This window comes from Danio aesculapii, chromosome 24 (assembly GCF_903798145.1).
Source record: "Danio aesculapii chromosome 24, fDanAes4.1, whole genome shotgun sequence".
Taxonomy (NCBI): domain Eukaryota; kingdom Metazoa; phylum Chordata; class Actinopteri; order Cypriniformes; family Danionidae; genus Danio; species Danio aesculapii.
Genome location: NC_079458.1, coordinates 18719740 through 18741124, shown reverse-complemented (window position 1 = coordinate 18741124; position 21385 = coordinate 18719740).

Sequence of the window (21385 nt, the reverse complement as noted above, 5' to 3'; positions counted from 1 at the left end):
CAACCTAAAATCAACCAAATATCAACGTCTAATGATGTTACAGCTTGACGTTATGCAAGCGTTACCACTATGACGTCTTCAAGATGTTGGATTTTGGTTGCAATACCTGACGAATAAATGTCAGTATTTGACGTCAATATGATGTTGGTTTAGGATGTTGACTCAACGTTGAATTTTGGTCTCTTTTTAACACAACCTAAAATCAACCAAACATCAATGTCATTTGACGTCGATTTTGGACATCAAAATAATGTTGTCCTTAGATGCTGGCCAGACATAAAATTTTGGTCATTTGAAGTCACAACCTAAATCTAACCTAATATTAACGTCTTATGATGTTGTGTGCCTGCTAGGCAATAACTAAATGCACTACAGAATGTTACGTTTACACACATCTACAAATTACATGTAAATGCATGTATCCGCTTTTTACAGCGGATTACTCACTACTCACTATTCTTGAGTACTTTTGAAAGGTCTATTCATACTTTGAGTAGTATTTACAATAAATACTTTTACTCTACTTCCACTGCATTTTTGGGCAAGCAATAATACTTTTACCTAAGTATGATTTTTTTCAGTATTCTTTCCACCTCTGATCAAATGTAAGCAAAAAATGAAAAGAAATAAATCAAAAATAAGTAAATCAACTCAACTCAAAATACAGGTTAGAATTCAATATTCATACTTTCAAATCAAATAAATCGTTACACTGTTCAAGTGAATCGCTTCACTGTTCAAAGGATCATTACGCTGTTCAAATCAATCGTTTCACTGTTTATTAGTCTTTTTTCTTTTTTGTTTGTGAACAATTATTAACCAATATACAGTCAAATAAATTAATTAATGAATTGACAAAAATAATATTAATACTACTAATAATTATTATAATAATAAGAACAAGCTTGAAAAGCCATGTTATCAAAAATCAGGTCGTTCTTTCTTTCTTTCTTTCTTTCTTTTTATGATTTCTTTAACATTTACACACAGTCAATACATTGGTTTTCATAACCTTAAAATTGCATACAGTGAGAGAACACTAGGTAGTGTGTGGAATAACAGTTTAAAAATTAAATAAATAAATAATACTAATAATCTGTTGATAAAATAATTATTGAAATGATTATTATTCACCAATTAAAAATCATGACAGTCACATATCCCAAAATTAATTATTTGCAAAGGGTGAGTGATGCTTTTTGTTTGTTTTGTCTTTGCGCGTGTGTTTACAGAATGGCAATACAATATTTAAATGAGCCTAACACTTCAAACATCTTGCAAACAATATAAACCCCTAAATAACGACATTACATCAACCTTGGTGGTAATGTAAAATACTCTATATGCTATAACTGCAGAGCAAAGGAAGAGTGTGAAAAACAATACAGACAGATCATAGAAGCAGGATGGGAGACGGAAGCATATTACACATGCAACAACCATTCTCTATGATCTGTAGACCATCTGCTATTTATTTATCTAGGAAGGACCGGCACATACAGTGTTCACAGACACATGAATTGTGATGCATGAAATTTAAAGGCTGATGATTTTTTAGTTTCTCTTTCCTGTTGCCTTCCCATGAGAATGAACATACATCTGGGCAAGCAGCCACAATTCGGTGGTTCCAACTACAAACACACACTGAAACCTGACTTTTCTTTTTTCTTCTTCTTTTTTTTGTAGTCTATTCTGACAGAGTTGTTAAAAAAAAAAAAAACTCATGCAAAGGTTGTTCAAACACACCTCCATCCCAGCATGGACCGGCAATGCAGGAACAATTGGTCTAAATGTGTGAAAATGAGCAGGATGAGTGAAGTGGGGGAAAGGTGGGGGTTCCGTCTTTTGGCAGTGATTGAGCTAGTAAATCTAAGTTAATATTTTTCATCACTTTCACAGATGGAGTTTTATTTTTCACATGGTCACATATTAAGAGAAACTAACGGTCAAAATGGAAAAGGATGAAAGTCCTTCATGAGTGATAGTTTAAAAAGCCTCTTTTTTTGCATTATAAAAGATCATATTTTGGTTTTGGGGTCTCTAACAAAAGGCTGATATGCAGGCAATATCAAAAACACTTTCATTGTCTTATAATATGCATTTATTTTTATCTAATTATCCCAACGTTTACCTAATTATGACAACATATGATTTGTTCAGCGATTCATTTGTTCCCAAACCCCTCCTTAGCACGAAGCTAATCTGCGCTGATTGGTCTGAGGACCCAATCTGTTGTAATTGGTCGACTGCGTTCAGCGTGAGACAGAGAAAAACGCCCACCACAGCTATGAAGTAGCACACAGAGTATGTGAGAGCCCAATGCAGGAATGCAATAAAGCAATGCAGTTAAACACCAGTATATTACTCTATTCTTAACACTAACCCCAAATAATAACAATCACACACATTTAGTATTAATCCACACAGTGGGAAATGTTGAACTACTTCGAAAATTGACCACGCCGCGTGTGTAAAGAACAGCTGATGGTGGCCATAGCAAAGACAAACGGCAGAGGATCGCGAGTTCAGACACATATTTAAATTGGTAAAGGAAGAGGCACGTGTCATGTTTTTAACAAGGTTATAATAGATATGTGATTACAAGCCACGCAGAGCAATTACAAGTTACAACACACTATTAAACACATATTTTGCAAACTACAGAAAACGAGGCAACAATTTTAATTACACTTACATGTTATGATCTGGAGGAAGAAGAAACTGGTCCATATGAACTGTAACAGTTACTGACAAGTCCCATAAATAATAGTCTCTGCTGCTCCTTCCTTTAATAGCAAACGAGTGATGAATCCAGCGTTGCTGTGTATTGTATCAAAAATCTGAAAAATGACAGAAACAAACACAGCCCTAGTTTGGCTATACTGTGGTATTGTTGTAAAAATTTACTTTAACCCTTCTGTCAGTGATCGTCATCTTCATATCATGATCAGTCTCGTGAATCCCTCACGCTCCGCTAGTGTCTAAAGTGAAAATAGCGTTCACGTTTTACCGGAACCGGCACTTCATATTTGGTGATGTACTGTATCGACGTCGACGTGTTCAAGCTTATCCAAACTTGACCCGATTCATTAAGTCGACTATTTCATTAAAGAATCAATGGTTTTAAACACGGCAAACTTTCAGATTTAAACCTCAGCTGGATGTTTTCATTCACTTGATGTGTTACACACTGCATGGAAGGTCATTTTCAAAAACCCATAATAGGGGCTCTTTAAGAAAAATATTATTATAATCATTAAATATGCATTACACATCCAATATATGGCATTCACACATCAGCAGAATTAATTGTGTGTCCTGTTTTAAAGTGCTAAATACTAGGGCTGGGTAATTATTTTACATATTAGTTTCACATTGGCAAGGTCTTGAGTTGATTAGATTCAGATTTCAATTAACTTCCATACATATGTGGCTTGTACAAAATCAATAAAACATTTTCAAAGCCACTGTCCATTAAGAATTTGCAACAGAGTAGGATGTCGTCTGGCCTGCCACAATTGATATTTACTTTAGTCACTGTCACTATGGTTACAGGTGATATTCAGGGCTAGATATTAGAAAAAGGGAACCGCTTGTCAGGGTTGTCTATTTATTTAGTAATAGAGCACAACATTTTAGAAAGGATATTGGTGCATTTAGATGCACCGTATGGAGACATTTTCCAATTGGATTTTATCGACAGCATTACAATGATGTAAAATGTAATGCTTATGAAAATATATGGAATAACTGAAGCACATACGGGGAGAACAAACACAGGGCCTAAAACAGAACCCTGTGGCAAACCACATTAACTGTACACATAGCAGATAAGAAGGTGAAGTTTTCAAGTGCGAATGAAAAGTCCTTTTAGTAAAGTGAACTGGAAGTTCCTACCCTGTAGTCTGATGTGTATACAGTTGAAGTCAGAATTATTAGCCCCCCTAAATTATTAGCCCCAATTTCCCCCAATTTCTGCTTAACTGAGAGAAGATTTTTTTTCAACACATTTCTAAACATAATAGTTTTAATAACTCATTTCTAATTACTGATTTATTTTATCTTTGCCATGATGAGAGTAAATGATATTTGACTAGATATTTTTCGAGACACTTCTATACAGCTTAAAGTGACATTTAAAGGCTTAACTAGGTTAATTAGGGTAACTAGTCAGGTTAGGGTAATTAGGCATGTATTGTATAACGATGGTTTGTTCTGTACACTATCAAAAAAACATTGCTTAAAAGGGCTAATAATTTTGACCTTAAAATGTTTCTTAAAAAATTAAAAACTGCTTTCATTCTAGCCAAAATAAAACAAATAAGATTTTCTCCAGAAGAAAAAATATTATCAGACATACTGTGAAAATGTCCTTGCTCTGTTAAACATTGTTTGGGAAACATTTAAAAATGAAAAAAATTATTCAAAGAGGGGCTATTTTGGAGAATTTAATATTTTAATTTCGCTAGCAGCACCAATACATGTTAGAAGGCTGGATACTGATTTTCAGCTGTTCCTCAAACAAGCACCAAGTGCAAAGACTGACTAAACATAACACAGTTTCATAAAAACTGGCTGCTTGGAGCCATAGGACAAGACCCTGATACAATACATGCACTTCTTTTTTTTTTTTTTTTTTGGGGGGGGGGGTCATTTGCATCACACATTCTCTCTCTCTCAACACAGCAAAGCCTCGACTAAAATGTTGTTAATCAAGGTTCCGTTTCAAATGACAAAATGTGAGAAGCATGGGGTGGGGGAGCAAGTTTCCCTGATATGGTAATTTGCAGCAGATATATCATTTTGTTAATAAAATGCTGAGGCCTGTGATTAACTAGCGCTCACTACAGATAGCACTGATTAATTTCACCCTCTTCAGCCAATGCCAAGGTCCTTACACTTTCCCTGGTTGTGAAAATTAAATCAGTTCCTCTTCTAAATTTTTCTAATAACCTTGTGCCATTTCTTTCCATCCATGTGTTCCCAAAGAGCAAGAAGCCTTCTTAAGCTTCTCAAAAAGAAACAAAAGCTGCATTTCGTGGCCCATTATGGTTAGCACGCTTGTTTTAAAGGTTGAATACAGAACAGGGGGGTTTATTTAAACATGTTTCTTGACAGAAATAAAACCTTCTTAACAAAGAATCAAAGCTTGTTTTCTACAGCCTCAAACCTGTAATGATGAACACAGGTAATTGGGCCTTTCAGTCTGGTTTATCCCTAGGTATACCTTTGTCAATAAACACGCCAGTTACACTATTGCTGCGTATAATAAAGATATAAATAAAGCTCAAACAAAACCGCCTGCATTAAACAGGAACACACAACACATATCAATATCTCAAGGATGAGTCTAGATACGCACAGGAAACACAATGAACACAAGAAACAGGATGATTCCCTGGCGAAACATAAGCACACACACACATATGCTCGCGCAAAAACCATTTACTCTTCAACTGCCATGTTAGATTCCATATATTCAGGTTCTAATCAGCAAACATGTTATCGCCCCTGGATTCCAGGCTTGGAAAATTGAATTTTTGCATGCACTTTTATCTAGAAAAATGATGGCAATAATGAGAAATGGGAAATAATAAGCAGAATACAATAAGCAAACGGCAGATCATTAAGGTGGCATTTGGTTGTTGATGCAAGCGGGGAATAATCAAGATCGTGCCTTAATGACATTACAGTGTCATGAGAATCACAAAATGATCAAATTACAGGATTTAGTTAATGAAAAATGGCCAAAGCGACATGAGTCTTCTTTCATTGCAGCAACACACGGTGCACAAAATTATGCTCTTCTTCAGTGTTTTTGGCTCGCTGGATATCTAAACATTCTTAAATAAAGACACATTTCTTAATTTGCATAATTACGAAACAATGACTTTAAAACAAAATGATTTTAAAGAGTTATTTTCCCACAAAATAAAAAAGTATCATGCCTTACCATTATATTATTCCAAACACATAATATTTTTGTTTATCTCTGGAATGCCAACAAAGATATTTTGAATCAAATCCATTCTGTCCGTCTACTGAAAGTCTGTTTATCCAAAACACATGTAAGTTAAAAAATGAGAAACATTTCTAAATAAAAGTTTCAAGCTTCATTCAAGTCTTCTTAAAATACATGATTGCTTTATTTATTTTAGGCTTTTATTCACACAAAAACAAACAATAACAATGGCATTAAAGCTCAGAAAATTAATCATGCTTGCTTGATGTGTGAGAGCCAATGAGGTTTATTCTTAATGTCACATGGCATGTTTGAGGATTGTTTTGTAAGTATGGTTGATATCATATAGTAGGGCTGCACGATATTGGAAAAATCGGACGTTGAAATATTTTATTTTTCGGCGATGAATTTCTCCAAATGATTGAATAGCACTATTTGGAAAGAATTTATAGTCACACTTTAATTTAAAGTTCAATTCTCACTATTAGCAAACCATTTAGTATGACTTTTGCTTCAATAAACTCCTAATTTGCTCCTTATTAATATTTTTAAAATTTGATATTAGGGTAGTTTAGGTATTGGGTTAGGGATGTAGATTAAGATCATGCAGAATATGTAGAGTATAACTAGGCCCACATGGAATCTGCGTGTGCAGAAATCCGCAGATTTTTAGTCCATGATTGAGTTTATTTACTTGTATAAACGTGTGTAAATGTATATTTATTTAGTTTTAAAATAATTTTAGTAATATTATTGATTAATATGACAATGTTCATTTGATTTATTTACAGTACAGTTTGTAAAGTAAGATTTTCTGTCTTGTAGTAGATATATTATATGAGAGACTTGTTTTCTTTACCAAATAAGTGGATTCAATTGGATTTGCATTGTAAACATTCAATAAATGTAAAACAGGGAATATTTTTTATTTCATATTTTTCATTTCAGTTTTTAGTTATGATAATCTAAAAATCATTCCGCATACTTCTACAGAATTTCTACAAAATTCTCAGCAGAAATAGCACAAAATGTCCGCAGATTCTGTCTGGCGCTAATTATAAGTACTAATAAGCAGCCAATATCTCAACAACATGCATGCTAATAAGCAATTAGTTAATAGTGAGAATAAACCTTAAAGTGTTATCAAATTATTCATTTTGATTGATTGGGATGATTCTGTAGGGGAGAGAATCATGTCTACAATGTAATAGACAAACTACGAGCATAGATGAATGAAACGAAGTAAAGTTAAAAGTGAGATAAACAGTGCCTGCTTTATGGTTTTGAATATTTAAATATAAAAAATACTGTACACTGCAAAGTCAACTCAGCATTGCATATCTTGCGATGTGACTATTAGGGATGCACATGTTGCGATATCGATACTAAACGATATATAATGTGCAGCCCTACCACAGAGTGTTAAAAATATGAGTAAAATTTTATTTAAAAGTCAAAATGACAAGCATGTGATTTGAATTATTATCCAAACAAAGATGAAACAGAATTGAATGAGCAGTTTTAGATTTTGTCAGATTGTATAACTGTAAAATTTAAAGTGAAAACAAAATAGTCTGGAATTAGGTTAGATAGAATGTATGGCATGCAAGAATGCAGCATTTACTTTATTACAGCAGAATACGCTTATTAACAATAATGGCATTTTATGAAAGAAACACAATCAAATTTATTAGTCTAATATTTACCTGAATAATAAATGTATTTATGTAATTATTCTCTAAGTCTTCTAGGTGTTTTTTTTTTTTTTTTTTTTTTGCAAATCACAAATAGTGAATATGTTTTTGGTCTACTGAGGCATTTGTGCTCCATCTTCAGCATCACGCTTACATGATAAGTAATGTTTCTGCACAATTGAATTCAATACGATTTGTGCAGAAAATCAAGAAAAGAGGTCAGTTAAAACATAAATAAAAAAAAAATATATATATATATATATATATATATATAGTTCAGTAGATCATGCACAAGACAGATGTGTTTATTGACCAGTCAACTAATCAGTATCTGTGAATAAAAGAAAAAAAAAATCTGTTCATCATATAAAGATCGTGGGTCTATTTTAGAAGACTTGGAGTAAATTGCGAGTTTATTTTGTTTTGGGGATAACTTAATGAACATTCAGAACCGTGAGAGTTTTGTGTGAGCAGACTTTTAGTGGGGCAGAAATAGCTTGGATTCTATAGAAAGTAATTTTTAAAAAAATGGTATATGTTTAGAACAACGTAAATGGTGAATAAATGATGACAAAATCTAATACATTAAGTCTGATTTAAAAGGTGGTGACACGGTGGCTCAGTGTTAGCACTGTCACATGTTTGCGTGGGTTTCCTTCGAAGACATGCGCTGTAGGTGAATTGAATAAACTAAATTGGCCATAGTGCATGGGTGTACTAGGTTGCAGTGGGAAGGGCATCCACTTTGTAAAACTTATGCAGGATAAGTTGGCGGTTCATTCCACTGTGGCAACCCCTGATTAATAAAGGGACTAAGCCAAAGGAAAATTGATGAATGAATGATTTAAAATGCAATATGCATCAATTTACAACAAATTTACAATAAACATGTGCTAATGGAGTCAGAAAAATAAACAAATCAGAGGGAAAACCAGATTATTTATGATTTTTAATAATAATCTCATTTAATCTACTGCATTTTTCAGTATACAGCATCTAAAACCTATTAGCTTCTCATATATTTCATGAACTGCTTGATATATATATATATATATATATATATATATATATATATATATATATATAAATAAAACTACTAAAATAGATGTCCCCAAATCCAAACACAAAAGTCATCGGATTATTAGAAGGCTGAAAGCTACACGTTTATGCAAAACCTTCATCGCCCTTATTGCCGGACAACGTTGTAAAGCCATCATCCTGTTTATAGAGGTTTAATTGAAGGCAGCATAAAACGATAAACTAAGAAACATGCATGGTTGACTTCTCCAATTCAAGCCATAAATCATTGTGATGTTCAGACAAGTCAGCCAGACACAAATTCAGATGATAGATGACCCATTTAACTTTGATTTTTGAGAGCAATGAGCTCTCCTGCAATAGCTCACACTGAGTAATGCCGCAGATGCGCGGGCAGGAGGCGATGAGAAATCCTCTTTCCTCCGCGCCGCCGATGCTTCGGAATAATCGCACAAATGACCATTATTAAAATGCTGTGGTCCTGCTCCGCCACACTGCCGGTGAGAGAGGGGGAGAGAGAGAGAGAGAGAGAAAGTGAGAGAGAGGATTTGCATTAGCAGGCTGTAATGTTCTGATGATTTGTGATATAAAACAGTCATCAGCAAACTAATTTATCAGCCCCTGTATCTATAATGATACACGCATATACAGCTATAAATATTAGTACAGCACCGCAGACAGGCAGAGAGAAATAAATCAGGGCCGTGCATGGTTATATGAACACTTTTACTATGAAAACAAGTGCAAAAAAAAAATAAAAATCAAGCTCCATTCAGCTGGCACACAATTACAGAAATTAGATGACGCCGGTGAGTTTGCAAGTCATTATTATTTCATATCTCTGTGCTTTTAAATGAGCGAGCGTCCTGTGCACATTGAAATCGGTCAATTATTCATTCTAGACATGCAAAGGCAGTTAGTAAAGTAGATAAAACTGTCAGTGTGTGCCACCGAAGGAAGAAAAGTCCTGCTGGTGGCTCTCTCTGCCCATTGTATGTGTGTGTGTGTGTGTGTGAGATGGAGAAAAGAGGAGCGATTCGCTGAGCAGGTATTTTAATACAAGGCCAGAGGAGGGAGAAAGAGGGATTGGGAGAGAGAGAGAAAAGCTGCTCTCCCTGGGGGACCTGTTTAGCCACACGCCGTAATGCCAGACTTTCAGTCTTGTTAGTAAGCAGTCTGCCAGGATATGAGGCAGGAGAGCTTCAAGAACAGTAAACATTAAATTGAATTCATTAACAAAGGCCACCATTTGCTGCTGGATGAAAGGTCCCAATACCCAACTCAACCCCCCTCTAAACCCTCTACGTGTCACCTGTTTTATTCATCAGTCTTTTGTTTGTGTACGCAGCTTTGTTTGCTGGATGCCAGAGAGCTGGTTGCTTCATTTGGCTTCTGTTGATGAAGGTTTTGCAGGTCTTAGTCGGAGCACACGTCTAATTGTCTACTGGGTTGAAGACAACCGCTCTGGTCCAAAACCCTTCTGAGGGAAGTACTTTAATGGAAAGTGAAGCTCATGAGAGAATCCTTTGAAATGGACAACACAGTCTTGACAAAACCTGCAGTTATGGCTCATGAAAGACCGGACTCGTGTATGTGGTCCTAAATGTGCATTATACACTATGCACTCTATATGGTATAGGGCATGAATTGTGGGCTATTTTGTTGTCCAGTATTTTATTTTTGTTCTCCAACAAACCATTTTTTTATTTATTGCACTTTTAATTATTTTTTATTACTCGACATTGTTTACGTACTGATATGCCATAAAAATTGTCCATAAGTTTCTGTGTGTAAAATACTGTCCATAAATGTTTTCTTTTTAAATATAAAATACTTTTCTAGTATTTAAAGTCTGAAAACATATATAATATTTCATATTTGCTTTTTTCATTTTATGCAATCTACATATATTCATTCATTTTCCTTCAGCTTAGTCCCTTATGTATCAGGAGTTGCCACAGCAGAATGAACCGCCAACTTATCCAGCATATGTTTTACGCAGAGGATGCACTCACATCCATACACTCTCACATTCACACACACACGCTCAGACACTACGGCCAATTTAGTTCATCCAATTCACCAATAGCACATGTCTTTAGACTGTGATGCAAACCGAAGGACCCGGAGAATACCCACACCAACACGGGGAGAACATTCAAACTCCACACAGAAAAGCCAACTGATCCAGGAATTCGAACCAGCGACCTTCTTGCTGTCAGGCGACAGTGCTAACTGCTGAGCTACCATGACACCCCATCTACATCCAGTATATAAATTAAAATGTATATAAATTTACACAAATCGAGGAATACGAAGTTAAGGCTTGAAACATGAGAATATTGGTATATTGTATACACTGAAAAAGTTGGATTTACAACATTTTTAAGGTAAGAGGTTGTAAACAATTTATATGGGCTGAATTTAAACAAACAAATAAAATTTGTAATGTACAACTTAAAGTGTTTGTTGAAATACAGCTTAAATGAATTGTCTGCAACAATTTGCAAAGAGTAATTTCTTCAGTATAGTATAGTATAGTATAGTATAGTATAGTATAGTATAGTATAGTATAGTGGCAGCACAGTGGCGCAGTGGGTAGCACAATGGCCTCACAGCGAGAAAGTCGCTGCGTAAAACATATAGTATAGTATAGTATAGTATAGTATAGTATAGTATAGTATAGTATAGTATAGTATAGTATAGTATAGTATAGTATAGTACAGTACAGTACAGTATAGTATTGTATAGTATAGTATAGTGCAGTATAGTGTAGTATAGTAAAGTATAGTGTAGTATAGTATATATTGATTACATAAATACAAAACGAACTGTAATAATGGAATAATATAGTGTAGTATAATAATAATAGTATAGTGTAGTTTAGTGTAGTATAGTAGTATATATTGGTTACATAAATACAAAACGAACAGTAATAGTGTAATAGTATAGTGTAGTATAATAATAGTATAGTGTAGTATAGTAGTATATATTGGTTACACAAATACAAAACAAACTGTAATAGTGTAATAGTATAGTGTAGTATAATAATAGTATAGTGTAGTTTAGTGTAGTATAGTATATATTGGTTGCACAAATAAAAAACAAGCTGTAATAGTGTAATAGTATAGTGTAGTATAATAATAGTATAGTGTAGTTTAGTGTAGTATAGTATATATTGGTTACACAAATAAAAAACAATCTGTAATAGTGTAATAGTATAGTGTAGTATAATAATAGTATAGTGTAGTTTAGTGTAGTATAGTAGTACATATTGGTTACACAAATACAAAACGAACTATAATAGTATAGTTTAGTATAATAATAGTATAGTCTAGTTTAGTGTATATAGTATATATTGGTTACATAAATACAAATGAACTGTAATAGTGTAATAGTATAGTGTAGTATAATAATAGTATAGCATAGTTTAGTGTAGTATAGTATATATAGTATATATATATATATAGTAGTATAGTATATAGTATAGTATATATTGGTTACATAAATACAAAAAGAACTGTAATAGTGATGAAATATTTTTTGTTGTCAAATGCTATTACTGTTCTTCAGCATTTTACAATAATTATTATAATTTAAGTGGTAATCATCCCACTGAAAACATTTAATAGGCTGATAGCAAGTTCACACTTGTAGCATTAATAAATAAATAACTTAATTCTTCAATACAAATAAATAAAATGATATATTTAAATCTAAATTAAACTAAACTAATTCATTTATTTAGATATCTCAAAATTTTACAATAATAGCAAAAATTGTGGTGTGAGAAGGGGCGACACAGTGGCTCAGTGGTTAGTACTGTTGCCTCACAGCAAGAAGGTCGCTGGTTTGAGTCCCGGCTGGGTCAGTTGGCATTTCTGTGTGGAGTTTGCATGTTCTTCTCGTGTAAGCGTGAGTTTCCTCTGGGTGCTCCGGTTTCCCCCACAGACCAAAGACATGCGCATTGAATAGAATAAACTAAATTGGTCGTAATGTATGAGTGTGAATGGATGTTTCCCCCTACTGGGTTGCAGATGTGTGTATAACATATGCTGGATAAGTTGGCGGTTCATCGCTGTGGCGATCCCTGATAATCAAAGGGACCAAGTCGTAGGAAAATGAATGAATGAATGAATGAAAAAACGTGATGTGAGTAGTTCCATTTTTTTTTAATTCTCAAAAATTAAATAGTGTAATATTTATTATTATTAATAATTATTTTGTGTTTGTTTTCAATGAATTCATTCATCAGCTTTAGTCAAATAAATTGAAGTACACTGATTTAAAATTGAAAGATTGTCACACTTTACAATAAGGTTTTATCAGTTAATGTATTTACTAACATGAACTAATTGTGAACAATGGTTGTACAGCATTTATTAACATTTACTAATACATTATTAACATCCAAATTAATGCCTGTTAACATTAGGTAATGTGCCATGATTTAACGACCTACCAACAAATGACTGTATTACTAATGTTAGCTAACATAAACAAATGCTGTAATAAACACATTGCTCATTATTTGATCATGTTAGTAAATGCATTATCTAACATTAACTAATACAACCTTATTGTAAAGTGTTACCTATTCCTTAACATCAAGCGCGTTCTTTCAAACACAATGGACTGCTCTGCAGGTGGAACACTGGTTGAGAGCGGCGCCTGTGTATCTGAAGGTTTTGTTGTTTTAGCGGAGGCCCTGCAGGAGTGCTCTGGGTCAGGTAATTTTAGCTCTTGCTGAGGAGACCCAACCCGCCACTTTCTTCTTCTTCCTCCTCAAATCTGCTTCTGCTCTTCTGGAACAGAGCTCTCTTCACAACCTGCAGCGCTGTAATGAGCGAGCCGCTGAAGCCAAGGTAAAGCTAACGACGCTAACAGACTCATCCTAGCAAAATTATTGATGCCTTGCCACATTTCGTGTTGGCAAACGAGACATAATGTACAAGGAATAAAAGTAGTGTTTCATGAATTAAATAATTGATGTAGCTCATATGAATTAAAGCATTTTCGCAAACGAAGCTTGCTCTGTCAGCCTTGAAATATGATGTTTTCCTTTTCTTACATCCACCTTAGTCTCTGGCATCCTTTCATAATGCATAACAAATCTATAAGCCGTTAGCTCATTAGGCTCCGCTCTGTTTTCCCACACGCCAACCAAGGACAAGCAGCCCGTTGTTTGGCTGAAGTCTAAAAACAATAATCATCTCTGTAATAACATGGCTAATGACCTTTAATTGGAATTGAGCTGAGGCTTAATGACTATTAGCACCGGCTGACATTACGCCTACTCCCCCGGGTGAGCGTGCATGTGCGAGCGCGCACGTGTGTGTGTGTGTGTGTGTGTGTGTGTGTGGCCAAGACAATACAGTAAATAGTGAATTGTGAGACGCAGCCAAGCTTGTAGAAAATAACTATTTGAGGGATGGCGCATGAACTGAACGCTGTAATTTTGACAGCTGGCAAGGTGTGGTGAGGCGAGAGCCGGGGTGAAACCTCGTATCTCAAGACCGTTGATGAATGGCTCTAATTAAGGGATGAAATCAAGCATGTGAAGACAGGGGATCGCTTTAGGTCGCTGTTTGGTAGTTTTCTGCTCCCGCTGCCGGACTCATCCATCTAAATATCAGTGTTTTTTGCTCTCTTCTGAGTGCTGGAGGAGCTGTGATGGGTCAGGGACGGGCAGGAGGCCTGGGTGAGGGTCACGTTTCACATTTTTCTACTGTGTCCTCTCTCTAGATGCTTTATTTCGTCCGTCATCAATTTTATTTGATGTATGTTCACTTAATCTTTGTTTTTCTCCATATGGTTTGGTGTGTCCGAGCGGTTTCTGTTGGCTTCCCTTTTAGGGAATTGCTTATTCAGTCCTTGTCCTCTATTTCGTAATGTCTCTCAAAATCTGGAGCTCTGTTTTAAAATCTATGTACAGTCATGAACAGCCCATTAGACAGAATGTTAAGTCAAATCTCCATTTCTTTCTCACAGAAGTCATCGTGCAGGTTATAAAAATACACAAGGGTCAATAAATAATGCCAGTATTTTCATTTATGGGTGTAGTTCTGTACCATTCATTCATTCATTCATTCATTCACAATTGTGACAATCCATCTCATCTCTTCATTCACTTACTCACTCACTCACTCATTCATCCATCCCTTTAAGAGTGAGAGTCCACCTCATCACGTCATTCATTTATTCATTCATTTCATCCCTTTAATGTGACAGTCAACCTCATCCCTTCATTAATTTATTTGTTTATCCCATCACAATTGTGACAATCCATCTCATCACGTCATTCACTCACACACTTATTCATTCATTCATTGATTCATTCATTCATCCCTTTAAGAGAGAGTCCACCTCATCACGTCATTCATTCATTCATTCAATCATTCCATGCCTTTAAGTGTGACAGTCTGCAGTTATTCATCCCATCACTTTGTGACAATCCATCTCATCACTACATTCATTCATTCATTCATTCATTTATTCACCCATTTAAGTGTGACAGCCTCATTCATTCATTCATTAATCTATCTATCCATCCATCCATTCACTCATTTCAAAAATTAAATAATTATTTCATCCCATCCCTTATCTGTAACAGTGCACCTCAACATTTCATTCATTCATTCATTCATTCATTCATTTAATCATCTCTTTAAATGTGACAATCTGCCTCATTCATTCATTAATCCATCCATCCATTCATTCATTTATTTCAATAAATAAAAAAAAATTCATCCCATCCCTTAACTGTAACAGTGCACGTCAACATGTCATCCATTTATTCATTCATTTACCCATATGTGCAAAAAAGAACAGCCTACCTAGACAGAATTTTAAGTCAAATTTCCATTTCTTTCTCAAAAAAGTTATCATGCAGGTTATAACATTACACAAGGGTCAATAAACAATGCCAGAATTTTCATTTATATGTAGTTATGTCCCTTTCTTTCATTCATTCATTCATCACTTCATTCATTCATTCATTCATCCCTTCACAATTATGACTATCCACCTCATCACTTCATTCACTTATTCCATCCCTTTAAGTGTGACAGTCTGCCTCATCACTTTATTCATTCATACACTTATTCAACCCATCACGTTGTGACAGTCCATCTAATCACTATATTCATTAATTCATTCATCCATCCATCCATACATCCATCCATCCATCCATTCATTCATTCAGTTATTTAAAAATGTATTCATCCCATCCCTTAACAGTATCAATACACCTCAACATTTCATCCATCCATTTATTTATTCATCTCTCCCTCTAAGTGTGACAGTCTACCTCATTCATTCATTCATCCATTCATTCATTCATCCATCCATGCATTCATTTCAATAATTAAATAATTAATTCATTCATTCATTCATTCATTTTCTTTTTGGCTTAGTCCCTTTATGATTAATTCATCCCATCCCTTAATGGTAACGGTACACCTCAACATTTCATCAGTTTGGTCATTGCTTAATTCATTCACTCATTAATTCATTCCATCCCTTTAAGAGTGGCAGTCTGCCTCATCACTTCATTCATTCATTCATCCATTCCTTTAAGTGTGACAGTCCACAATTAATTTTTTCATTCATTTCATCTGTTCTCTTCTACACACTTCAATCTCAACCCTCTGAAGGCGTCAGCCATTTGTACAGGGGGAATTGTAGATTCAACAAAATATATATCTATATTTCTATCTGTCATAATTACAACTGGGTATTAATAACATCGCAAATATTAATCTTAGAAGTAAACACTAAGCGGCTTAAAGAAAATTGCAAATAAATCAGATTATCCTATAGGAATATCCTTACAAAGGGTAATGAGAAAGCCAGCCGTGCTTTTTTTTCTTCTTCGTTTTTCATAAGTATTTGTAATAGGTAGGCAGCACAGAGCAATTCATGAGGTATTTGGCTTGGGCGCATACATATTTCAGCTTCAATTTCATTTTTTCATAAATCGCACAGCCACAAGGTAGATTCAATTAGGTTTTTTTCTGATTGGGTCACTGCCATTCTGTCGGGTCATTCAAAGGGTAAGGAATTCGGCGCTACAAACATGATTAGGCCACGGCGGCATCTGATCAGGCCTTGTGTTTATCATTCGGGCCCGCTGGGTTTTTCACAACTGACAGTAATGACGGCGGAAAGCCTTGCTGCAGGTAACGGCCAGGCTGTTTTACATCCTAAATTGCTTTATTACCACACTTTTGCGTTTTAAACACTTTAAGGGGGAGAAAAAGAGAAAGGGAGTCACCGCAGGACTGACATCACTGCTACACCACGCTGAAAGCGGAGTATGTATTAAATCATTTTTATGTACTGAAGGTATGGGCAACATAATGTCATTTCCCTTCAATACAGGACTACAGAGAGAGAATGAAAGCAGAAAAGAAATAATTACACACATAATTCGATCTGTCTGGACTTCTGTGTCCATCTGCTCCATGTCCATGGTTGCCTCCTTTTATATGTCATGTTATAAATTCTGTTTTTATTGGGAATAAATTGTACATAATAATCAGGGATGCGTAGATTTTTTTTTCCAGAGGAGCAAGATGAAGTGCAGCAGATGCGAATTACAGTCAAGTGCAATTACACAAATGTGTGTTTTCTCTAAAACACACAGGGCAGTGTGCTTGGTTCAAACACATAGTTAAATATTATTTTAACTTAAAGCATTCATTTCATTCATTCATTTTCTTTTCGGCTTAGTCCCTTTATTAATCTGGGGTCGCCACAGCGGAATAAACCACCAATTTATACAGCATTTGTTTTATGCAGCGGATGCCCTTCCAGCTGCAACCCATCACTGGGAAACACATACACACTTATTCACACACACATACACTATGGACAATTTAGGCTACCCAATTCACCTGTACCGTATGTCTTTGGACTGTGGGGGAAACCGGAGCACCCGGAGGAAACCCACGCGAACATAGGGAGAACATGCAAACTCCACACAGAAACGGCAACTGACCCAGCGGAGGCTCAATCCAGCGACCTTCTTGCTGTGAGGCGACAGCACTACCTACTGCGCAACTGCGTCGCCTAACCATTTCTAGGGAATTTTGTGTATTTTAAAAAATATATATTGAATTAATTTGGTGTTGCTTTTCAATACATAAAAAAAAAAACATTTTAAATGATTTGTGTGCGTGTTGTAATATTTTTATATTATACAGTTATTGTTTTATATACATTCACAATGTGTGTTTGTGTGTAAATAATTAAAATGTTTTATATTATATAGTTATTGTTCTATAAAAAAAATTCACAATAAATATTTTCTTTTTTAAACAAAATGTACAAAAATATATTTCCATTTAATTCTTTACAAGTAAAACTTATTTGGTAATACTAGATATGTAATAATAATAATAATAATAATAATAATAATAATAATAATAATAATAATAATATTAATAATAATACCCCTTATAATAATAAAATATATTATTAAATAATAATAATAATAATAATAATAATAATAATAATAATAATAATAATAATAATTTTGAAAATAAATGAATAAATAAAAAAAATTATAATAATAATATTAGTAATAATACTAATAATAATACCACTAATAATAACAACAACAACAACAACAATAATAATAACACCACCTCACAGCAAGAAGTCGCTCGTTCGAGTCCTGGCTGAGTCAGTTGGCATTTCTGTGTGGAGTTTGCATGTTCTCCCCGTGTTGGCATGGGTTTCCTCCAGGTGCTCCGGTTTCCCCCACAGAATAAACTAAATTGTTCGTAGTGTACGAGTGTGTGTGTGAATAAGTGTTTCCCAGAACTGGGTTGTGGCTGGAAGGGCATCCGCTACGTGAAACATTTGCTGGAATAGTTGGTGGTTTATTCCGCTGTGGCGATCCCTGATAAATAAGGGACTAAACCGAAGGAAAATGAACAACAATAATACCACTACTAATAATAATAAGAAGAAGAAGAAGAAGAAGAAGAAAAAGAAGAAGAAGAATGATGATGATAATAATAATAAACAACATGTTAGCCTCAAACACATAGTTAAATCATCTTAAATTTAAAAAAAATTGTGCATTTTGGACAAGTACATAAATGATTAAATAATTAATTGTTATGTTATTTATGTATATTATACAGCACTTAAATATATAATGTACATAGATATTCAATAATATTACCTGCAAAATAATCATTTTTAAAACTTGTTACATGGATTTAATAAAAAAATATAATATATTATTTTTATTCATCCTAGTATCACTTAAACTAATAATACTAGTAAACAACAATGAAGTCGAACTTTACATGTTAATACAGTCTATCAATCTGCCAGCATGCTGATATACCTCTCATCAAGTCATGAGGATATCTCTTTCATATCCTACAAATACACATCTGTCTCTCTCTCTCTCTCTCTCTCTTTCTCTCTCTCTTTCTTTCTGTCTGTCTGTCTGTCTGTCTGTCTTCCTGATACCACTACTGTTCCCCAGATGATCCATCTACCTCAAACACACACACACAAAACACTCCAACAACAAGGGATTGCACCGACTCTGAATAATGCATGAAGCATTTTATATTGGGATTGATGCTTGTCAATCACGTCTGCTTAAATCAAGACAGCACAGATCATTTCCATTGCTGCTATTGGATATTGGAGTTGAAAGTGCTTTTTTTTCCTGAAGCCACACATAAGCAAGTCAATCTAAGCATGAGATCCCTCGCCGTGCCTTAATTAACATTGGGAAGACCAAAGTCTCACCCAGACCTCGCTTATTCAACCTATGCATTCAATATCTGTATTTACATGCCAGCATTACTGAGCAAACAAGCTCATTTAAAAGTTCATATGCTAATGTGTGACATTTAAAGCAAACTTTACACGACCAAAGGACATACAACAATAGGCTTTGATTCTTTTTCCGTGATGTGAACTTATGCCGTTTCCATATTTATGACTTTAAATAGTGTGACACCTTTGGAAAAACGTTTGCAAGAGGTGTTTTTCGTTCATTTTTTGGCATTAGCAAAAGACATTCAGTTTTTTTTTTTAACATAGCGATTGTAATAGGGGATACAATACAGCTGTAAAAAAAGCTAAATCAGTACAAGACAATGAAAAATAGAAATGCTTCATTAGTTTTCACATCATATTGTAAGGTTTTTAAAATTGTAATTATACTGTATTTTAATAGGTATAGTTTCACTGTCTTTTTACATTAAGTTAATTCTCCAACTTAAGCGGGCTCAGGGGTGATAAAACATATACATTTGTCATCAATAAATAATAAAACATCAATAAATGGAATTAATACACCAAAAGTTTGAGGTAAAAAGACTGAAATAGCTTTTTCTTATTTAAAAAAAGGCATTTTAAAATGTTTTATTAAAACATAGGAAAAATGTACAAAGCCGGGAGAAAGCAAACAATACTGTCCCTAACGTTGCACAGAACAATTTAAACTAGCTTTAACATAAAATAAATAAATAAATAAATAAATAAATAAACAAACAAATAAATAAATAAATAAACAAATAAATAAATAAATAAATCTCCTTGATTTATCAGATTCATCACCACAGCGGAATGATCTGCCAATTACTCTGGCATGTGTTTTTATGCTATGTCCAGCTGCATGCATAAATATACACAAATTCACATGATTATTTACAAAATATTGTTCATACACATGAATTTCACAAATGCAAAACAAGATTTACAAATGTACAACAGTGTGCAAAAAGAGTTAATCATGACTTTGAGTGTGTAAATCATTTTTTTAGTGTGAATAATTCTGGATTTGGGTGTGAATGTGTGTATTTTTGAGACTTTCTTGTCAGTGCACTCCTATTACTCCTTTCACGCAGGTCGCCCACCCTTTAACCAAATTGTGGCATAGATTCAACAAGGTACTGGAAATATTCCTACTTTTTGGTCAATATTGACATGATAGCATCACACAGTTGCTGCAGAGTTATCAGCTGCATGCGAATCTCCCATTCCACCACATCACAAAAACTTGCTTTATTAGATTGAGCTCTGGTGACTGTGGAGGCCATTTGAGAACAGTGAACTCATTGTCATGTTCAAGAAACCAGTGTGAGATGATTTGCGCTTTATGACACGGCGCGTTATCCTGCTGGAATATGAATAAATATTAATTAATTTGAAAAAAAAGTAACCATCAGTGGGTACACTGTGGTCATAAAGGGATGGACGTGGTCAGCAACAATACTGAGGTAGGCTGTGGCGTTGACACAATGCTCAGTTGGTACTGATGGGCCCAAAGTGTGACAAGAAAATATCCCTCCACCCCATTACACCACCACCAGCCTGAACCGTTGAAACAAGGCAGGATGGATCCAATCTTTCATGTTGTTGATGCCAAATTCTGACCCTACTATCCGAATGTCGCAGCAGAAATGGAGACTCATCAGACCAGGCAACGTTTTCTATCAAAGTCTTCTATTGTCCAATTTTGGTAAGCCTGTGTGAGTTGTAGCCTCAGTTTCCTGTTCTTAGGAGTGGCACCCGGTGCGGACTTCTGCCGCTGTAACCCATCTGCTTCAAGGTTTGTCATGTTGTGCGTTCACAGATGCTCTTCTACAATCCTTCAGTTGTAACCAGTGGTTATTTGAGTTACTGTTGCCTTTCTATCAGTTCAAACCAGTCT